Genomic DNA, 8,975 nt, shown 5'->3' with positions numbered 1-8,975 from the left:
ATAAGCGTGATTATGCCAACAGGGATAATAATGTGTCTGCCTGATTAAGTCACAATTGTTTTGATTGCTGATTGCTGTTATTGCCTCTAATGAGAGAAACTAGTCGAGGTTGAAACGCTTGAAACCGAATGATAGACACTGATTATTGTGTCCTCAAAACATTATGTTTTTAGAAAGAAGAACAATACATGAGGTGATTGTGAAGCGCTCGAACTGATTACACGAGGATGTTCCTGGTTAGTTGCTGGAGGGTTCAGAGGGTTCGTAGGGCAGAGGTTATCTAAATGTTTGTTAACTCAAAAGTAAGCTATTACATGTGAATGTGCAGGGTCTTTAACTCCTTGGTGGTTGCTAGGCTATTTTGGGTGGTTGCTAAGGTATTCTGGGTGATTCTTAGGTGGTTGCTAGGCTATTTTGGGTGGTTGCTAAGTTATTCTGGGTGATTCTTAGGTGGTTGCTAGGCTATTTTGGGTGGTTGCTACGGTGTTCTGGGTGATTCTTAGGTGGCTGCTTGGGTATTTTATAATAATAATAATTCGTTACATTTATATAGCGCTTTATCTGAGACCTCAAAGCGCTTTACATAGAAGGGGGGAATCTCCTCAACCACCACCAATGTGCAGCATCCACTTGGATGATGCGACGGCAGCCATATTGCGCCAGAACGCCCACCACACACCAGCTTACTGGTGGAGAGGAGACAGTGATGAAGCCAATCAGTGTATGGGGATGATTAGGAGGCCATGATGGACAGAGGCCAAGGGGCAAATTTGGCCAGGATGCCGGGGTTACACCCCTACTCTTTTTCGAAGGACATCGTGGGATTTTTAATGACCACAGAGAGTCAGGACCTCGGTTTAACGTCTCATCCGAAGGACGGTGCTCTTTTGACAGTATAGTGTCCCCATCACTATACTGGGGTGTTAGGACCCACACAGACCACAGGGTGAGCGCCCCCTGCTGGCCTCACTAACACCTCTACCAGCAGCAACCTGGTTTTCTCAGGAGGTCTCCCATCCAGGTACTAACCAGGCTCAGCCCCGCTTAGCTTCAGTGGGAAACCAGTCTTGGGCTACAGGGTGATATGGCTGCTGGCATTTTGGTTGTTAGTTGTCTGCCTACTGGCTCCAGGGTCGAGAGTTTGTCTAACCCTTGTGCATCCTTATGGACAAATTTGTCTTTTTCAGTTTTTTTTTAATGCCATTGGTGTTAAAGGAACACGCCGACTTTTTGGGACTTTAGCATTCACTATATCCCCCAGAGTTAGATAAGTCCCTTCTCATCTCCGTGCATGCCGTAACTCTGTCTGACGCACCCACCGCTAGCCTAGCTTAGCACAAAGACTGGAGGTAAACGGCTCCAGCTAGCATACTGCTCCCAATAAGTGACAAAATAACAACAACATTTTCCTATTTACATGTTGTGATTTGTATAGTCACATCGTGTAAAAATAACAAGGTCACATGATACACAGCCATCTTCTAACCGTATACATACTGGGAACTATATTCTCAGAAGGGAAGCACTGCTACTTCTGCGGAGTGATTTGCTCGCAGCACCTGAGAAGCCCCGCGGTGAGGAGACGAGAGTTCGCTCAAAGTGTTGCGCTAAAAGTTGCGCTAACTCCAAAAAAGTTGGCGTGTTCCTTTAAAGCTACACTGTGTAGGAATGACTCCCATCTAGCGGTGAAACTGTATATGACTACCAACTGAATATTACTTTCTAGCCCATCCCCCTCCGAGGGCGTTTTAACTCCTACGGTGGCCGGATTATTTCAAATCTGTCGGCAGTCGCGAGTAATCTCCCCCTCGCATTCGTCACGGCGCCGCTGAGTGTAAAACCGTGAAAGGCAAAGCTTGAATCTCCAGGAATGTCCCTCTTTGGCTAATGTATTTTCAAGATGGAGGCGCAACATGGCTTCCGCCATTCAGGCTGCTCACCCGTATGTATTATAAATGGCAGATTCTACGCTTACGAGAATACTTGATTAGTTGGTAGAAGTAATTATACATTAATGAGCACATATCATTTTGAAAGAACAAAGTGTTTTTTGCTAAGAATCAACTTAAAAAGTTACACAATTTAGCTTTAAATGCCAACTGCATGAATTTTGGCACAGGTGTGTATTTTTTATTGGAAGTTTACTATTTAACCCCCATTTCCAAAATCTATTTTGCACTAGGTAGGTAGGTACACAAAATAGTTCCTCTCAGCACCTTTTAGACGAAAATGTCCGTATTGAAACCCATTAAAACTGCAATTTTTAATCCCAGGGCCATTTAACTATAAAATGATGCAATCTTTGTTAAGAGGCTTTCATTCCGTTGGCAAGTGTTCAAATTTAAATAATAATAATAAAAAATTACCAGATGGTGCCATTTTTTGAGGTTTGGCCTATAAAGCAAATACTCCCTTTATTCCTGTTTTCTGCTTCGGCATATTATAGAGCCAACTGGATAAATTATGCAGCGATAATTGTGTGGGTGTGTTGGTATGGATGTCAGAATGTGGTTTGTATGTGTGTAATAAAACAAATGTGTGTGTGCTTGTAATATTTGAGAGAGAAAAACTCAACTGCAAATCACAAGTCCAACCACTGTGTCCCAGTGTAGTTTTGCTGGCATCTAACGGGGAAAACCTGGTACTGCGCCTAAACAAAATCTTACAGAAAGCTCTTTTTTTGAGATATCAATCTCAAATTTGGAACACAACATGTTTAGATTTATGGCTTTGATTTTCTAGAGTTCAACATGTTTCATAAAATATGTTAAGATATATATATATATTTACTTCAAGGGTTTTCTTTAAAATGAAACCAAACTGAAGTCTGTGCTCCCAGGCTTCAAATTTGTATGGCAGGTTTTCGACTAGGACATTTCTGTCCACTATGGTCCTTTGTGTAACTTTTTTAATTGATGCGCCATGCGCGCTGTGTGTGTGTGTGTGTGTGTGTGTGTGTGCGCGTGCGCGCGCGTGTGCGTACTAGCATCATCCCTGCGTTCATGTTCATGCTTGCATATTCCCTGTTCCTTCCATCTCTTCAGTCCATAAATTCCCGTGGGCATGCGACTATTAAAAACACCTGTCCTGGTTTTCCATCATGTCCCTCTTAAGTAAATTGAAAGGATATGATATAATGGTGCCATTGTTTCCAGTCTCTCAACACGGGGGCATTTCCGGATGGTCAGGGCAGGACAGGACAGTTCGCTTCAGGCATCATAAATCCAGTTTGACATCCAGGAGGGATTCTTTTAAGATTCTTTACAGGATTGTGTACATGAAAAACGGATTAAACTTTTCAAAGAATTCCCAGTCGTGTTTCCAGTGGGGGATTTGCATAATGAAATTTGAAATGTGACACAGATGGTTTTAATCTCAGAAATGTCGCAGTCCTTCCTGACTAACACAGAGCTTTCTAGACATTACATTTCCACCTGAAGGATAAACACGAAACATGAATCAAATCACATGCTTGGTTTGCGTGTGAGAAACGTAACAATCTTTCAGAAGGGGAATAAAAATCATTATTTTTCTTAATCCTCTGACTCATATCAAACAGGATATACATACTTGGCTATATCACAAAAAAACAACAGTGTATATCAAGTTGGGTTATTGTCCAAACACTAGTGACTCAAAGCGGGAAGACACAAAACACAAATTGTTTACAATGTCTTTCTTTCCACATCTTTAAAGTCAGTGACATTTCTGACGCACTGAAATCATGATAACATGTTTTCACATTATGACCACGATCTTGCGAGAATTCAAGCCCTTCACTTGTTTTGATATCATCTACACTGGGGACAGACACCCTTAACATGGTTAGCTGGCTTTACTAATTCCTTATTCTACAAGCTCTGATGACTCTGGGGTAAAACACTTTATAATAATAGTTATATATAGCATTTAATATATTTTATATTAACAAATAGGCTATTATAATGTAATATTTATATCAAATAAAAATATATATCTGGTTCTACATTTAATAAAACAATCAAAGTGAGTAGCTAATTTAAGTTTGAATTTATATAGGCCTATATATGAATTTGATTGGCCAGTATAGGTCGCAAAAAGGAATTGTCATTATGAGCGAGTCATTGAATCGTTTCTTCAGCCTATTGGTTCAAATAACTGATTTATTCATCTGTGTTTTTGCAGTTTTCTGTGGAAGCTTGTTTCCGCCACTGAATAATAAAATAAAAAAAATCTGAATTCGGTGAAAGTCAAAACTGCGAGATATAAAGAAGTAATTGCGAGAGAGAAAAAGTCACTATTGCGAGTATATATCTCTCACAATTCAGATTTTTCCCCCCACAATTGCAAGTTTAGATCTCACAATTCTGACTTTATAACTCGCAATTGCAAATTTATATTTAAACTCGCAATTGTGAGAGTAAAAATCAGAACTGTTAAAAAAAAAATCGCAATTATCTTTTAAATTAAGTTCCCATAGTTTTCTGATTGACTTCGCTTGTAACTATTATCGTGACAGAGCAGAAATAGACACTTGGCAACATTGTAACAAATGTAGGTTACTTAATATTCATTTCCAGTTTATTAAACTGTTGTGTAAAAAAAGCATGGGTCACACTTGCCATTATTCTTGTTCCTTTAAGTTATTTTCAAGATCCAAGGCAAATTATCCTTTGCCACTATTAAAGTCTCACACACACACACTTGACTTCGAAGGTATTCTCAAGTATTCAAATTATCTCAAGTATTCAAATTACAAGTAAAAATAAAATAAAAAAAGAAATGGCTGAATCGTGGTCAGTGGACGAGGTGCAGACGTTCCTCTCGTTGATTGCCGCCGGACCTACAAACAGTGTAGGGACAAATTAGAGGCGACAACTATTAACGATCAGTCCCACCCACTTTGAAGCGGTACTAACTGCAGTGGAAAAGCAACCGATCTAAAGCAAACCGAACCGTGCCGTACCGAGTCGAGTCGTACCACGCAGTGGAAAAGCGAAGCGAGCCGAACCGTTCCGCGCCGAGACGAACCGTACCGAGCCGAACCAAGCCGTACCATGCAGTGGAAAAGCGCCATAGTATCTGTAAAACCGCATTTTTTCCACCTTATAATGCGGAACAATTAGTTAATGCGTTCATGACCTCAAGGCTAGATTATTGTAATGCTCTACTGGGTGGTTGCCCTGCATGCGTAACAAACAAACTACAGCTGGTCCAAAACGCAGCAGCTCGAGTTCTTACCAGAACCAGGAAGTTTGACCATATTAGCCCCATTCTGTCAACACTGCATTGGCTGCCTATTAAACATTGTGCATTTTAAAATATTGCTGATTACTTACAAAATGGTTTAGCTCCGCAGTACTTGAGCGAGCTCTTAACGCATTATAGTCCTTCACGTCTACTGCGATCTAAAAATTCTGGCCAATTAATAATACCTAGAATATCAAAATCCACTGCTGGCGGTAGATCCTTTTCCTATTTAGCACCAAAACATGGAACAATCTTCCTAACATTGTCCGGGAAGCAGACACACTCTGTCAGTTCAAATCCAGACTAAAAACACATCTCTTTGACCTAGCGTTCACAACACATTATAGACTTCTATAATTCAATCCCTTCCCTCGTACAGATAAAACGTCAGGATAATTCCGGTTCACATGGCTATGCGGACGCGATAAATTTTGTATCATACATTTTTCAAGTCTCGTACTAGGAACCCATTTCAAGGTTTGCGTTCTCGAGACACCAGGCACTGTTTTGTGCAAATGAGCGGCCGGATCAAGAGTTTTCTGTTAGAACGGTGTCGTGTTAGCGTCCCCCAAGTTAGTAACTAATGATCTTTGCGACGGAAATGAATAAATCAAAACTAACTTTAGCTGGACAAAAACTTTATTCTAGAGCTGCTGTAAAGCCAACACAATCTGTTACCTTAATTTCCTTTAAAGTACTGTAAAGCTGCTTTGAAAATCTATATGGTTAAAAGCGCTGTATAACTGAAGGTGACGACTGGAACAGTATTCTTATAAAAGCTAATCAAGAGCAGTGAGTGATTTATTTTCTGTTTTTCCTTTTGTTGTTGGATTAATATTAACAGTTACAGCACATAACAGTAAGTAGGCTACTGTATATTACACTACTTTACCTTTAATACACAGATCTAATATGCGATTTATTTCCCTGCTGTTTACATTCACAGACATAGCTGACTGTTTATGTGAACTTTGAGTATTTGACAGCTTAAGCAATAAAATAACTTAAATTCTGACGCGCTGTGCAGTCCGACATCCAGCTTTCTGTGCGAGTGTGCTCAGAAAACAAATATAAACTGACATGATGGTCACTTACTGCTCTGAGACCAGGTTGAGGATCCAAATGCAGTTTATTAAATATAGATGTAATCCAAAGTACAGGCAAGGTCAAACACACAGTCCGTCCGTCCGTCCGTCCGTCCGTCCGTCCGTCCGTCCGTCCAGACAGACAGACAGACAGACAGACAGACAGACAGACAGACAGACAGACAGACAGACAGACAGACAGACAGACAGACAGACAGACAGACAGACAGACAGACAGACAGACAGACAGACAGACAGACAGACAGACAGACAGACAGACAGACAGACAGACAGACAGACAGACAGACAGACAGACAGACAGACAAAAACCAAGAGACATAAGACCAGGAAAACACTCAGAGATGCAGTGTAAACAACTAACAAGACTTCACAGAGAATGAATGTGAAAACCAGGCTTATATGGGGTGAGCTAAACAAGGTAAAGACAAACAGGTGAATGTGATCATGGCTGATTAGTCAGGTCAGGGCAAAGGATTATGGGAAATGCAGTTTGTGGATGTGTGGTGATTGTCCAGGTTGGAGTGCCCTCTGATTGTTATCCCGGGCACTGAACAACTGCAATGCGAGTGATCACAATAGATAATAATCTAAACCAAACCGATGTTTTGTTAGTTTTTGGCAGAGTTTACGAGGCACAAGCTGTGAAGGCACAGCAATATTCAGAAGCAGCAGCTCATTTGCATTTAAAGATACATGCACGGAAACAGCATGCTTTTGCTTCAACTCAAGAACAAGCATTTACAACATGGTGGGGCCTATCTGTCAAATCGATTAATCGCTATTAATAACATCTAACATAAAAATGTGTGTTTACACAATATGTGTGTATATGTATTATTAAATGTATATATCTGTTTGTGTATACTGTGTATACTGCGCACACACACACACACACACACACACACACACACACACACACACACACACACACACACACACACACACACACACACACTATACTATACATAGCCTACTATAATAATACACACAGCCCATAAACATTTTATGTTAGATGCGATTAATCGATTCATTGATTTGACAAAACCAGGGGGCTGTTCCATAAAACAAGATTAGAATACAAGCCAGACTTATTTTGGTTAGTCAGACTTATTGTCGGTTGATTCTGTTTCATTAAGCAAACTTAAAATAGTTCAAACTCAGTTACCCTGGCAACTTATGCTGGGAAACTAGCCTGGTCCAGGGCAGGCTAACTGTCAGGCTCAGTTGTTGCACAGATCCTCTAACACTGACCAATAGGAACACAATTACTGACAATCTCTCATACCATTATTTGACTTTATTAACCACTATAAGTCAAAAAATAAATATAAATAGATTAAGAAAATCAACTTAAATAAGACAATGATAAATTAGACAATATAGACCTACAAACATATATATGTCGGGGTTTATATACATATATATATATATATATATATATATATATATATATATATATATATATATATATATATATATATATATATATACACATATATATCCTACAGGTTTTCTTTTCTTACTGGCTGAATGTTTTGTGATTTAATTAGATAGTTTTAAAAATGTATGAAACAGAACATTTAAAATAAATAATTACAAAAGCACAGTATACATTTAAACTGGTAAGATGAATCTGAGCTTAGTAATTGCTATATTAACCTACACTTGATTTACCCCATTACAATAGTCCCTTTACAGTTATTTATATCATAAAAATACACTAAATTGTAGGTTTAAAATTCTAAATAAGGCACATCTAATGTCCAACAACAAATGTTTTAGCATATATATATTTTATGTACTTTATTATGTCTTTCAATTCAAATACATTTAACAATTATACAAATGGACAGTTCCTTTAAAGACATAATATTTCCCCCCAATAAATCTTATTTTTGCTTCTACTTTTTTCTTTTGTGATAATACCCACCAACACATAAAAACAATTAGAACAACAACCATTAAGTACATAGTTAGACACTTTTACATATGAAAAAAATGGAAAAAATCAAACATTCACATATTTATATCAAACTCTTATAATGACACATAATTCATAATAAGTTATTAAATTAATATTATTTAAATATCAAATATTAAATAAGTAAATAAATAAAATAACAAATAACTAGAATTAAGGGAGGGAAGGTTATTTAGTTATAGGCTAATATGTATTCCTTTATTTTATGGAATATTCTTTGATTTTAGAGTTGCACATATCTTTTCAAAATGTATACTTTTGCTAATAATTTCATGTTATCCTCTCCATAATGCACTGTATAAACTAAATAACCAAACCTTCTTGCTTTCTCCAAAAAAAAGGATTGCTTTAAAAGCTGTAATTCCTAGCATTCTAATTAAATAAGTATAAGTCATCTTTTTTAAGTAGCTTAGGTCCTAAACCCAAAACTATATTTTGTATCTTTATTATATTTGGTTTCTTAAAAAAAAATATTCCCTGAATTAGGCCTACATCTGTTCAATTGTTTTATTATAAGTATAAAATTAGTTTAATGAGATATAAGTTCACTGCAACTGATCCAACATCCTAAAGATAAATTATTATAATCAGAAGATATTTCTGGTGTTATAAAATATCGCATAGCCTATTCATTTTCAAAGCAAAATGTATATTAGTCA

The 8,975-nt window shown here is 37.9% G+C and overlaps 1 protein-coding gene across 1 annotated transcript in view; it reads right to left on the bottom strand.

The window, feature by feature from the left end:
• Nucleotides 1–8,975, bottom strand: part of antxr1a (ANTXR cell adhesion molecule 1a) — a 326,460-nt gene that overhangs the window by 129,282 nt on the left and 188,203 nt on the right. The gene's annotated exons all lie outside the window — the stretch shown is intronic.

This window comes from Phoxinus phoxinus (assembly GCF_949152265.1).
Source record: "Phoxinus phoxinus genome assembly, chromosome: 15".
Taxonomy (NCBI): Eukaryota; Metazoa; Chordata; class Actinopteri; order Cypriniformes; family Leuciscidae; genus Phoxinus; species Phoxinus phoxinus.
Note: the sequence above shows the minus strand (reverse complement) of the source record. Positions and strands in the feature narration are given on the sequence as shown.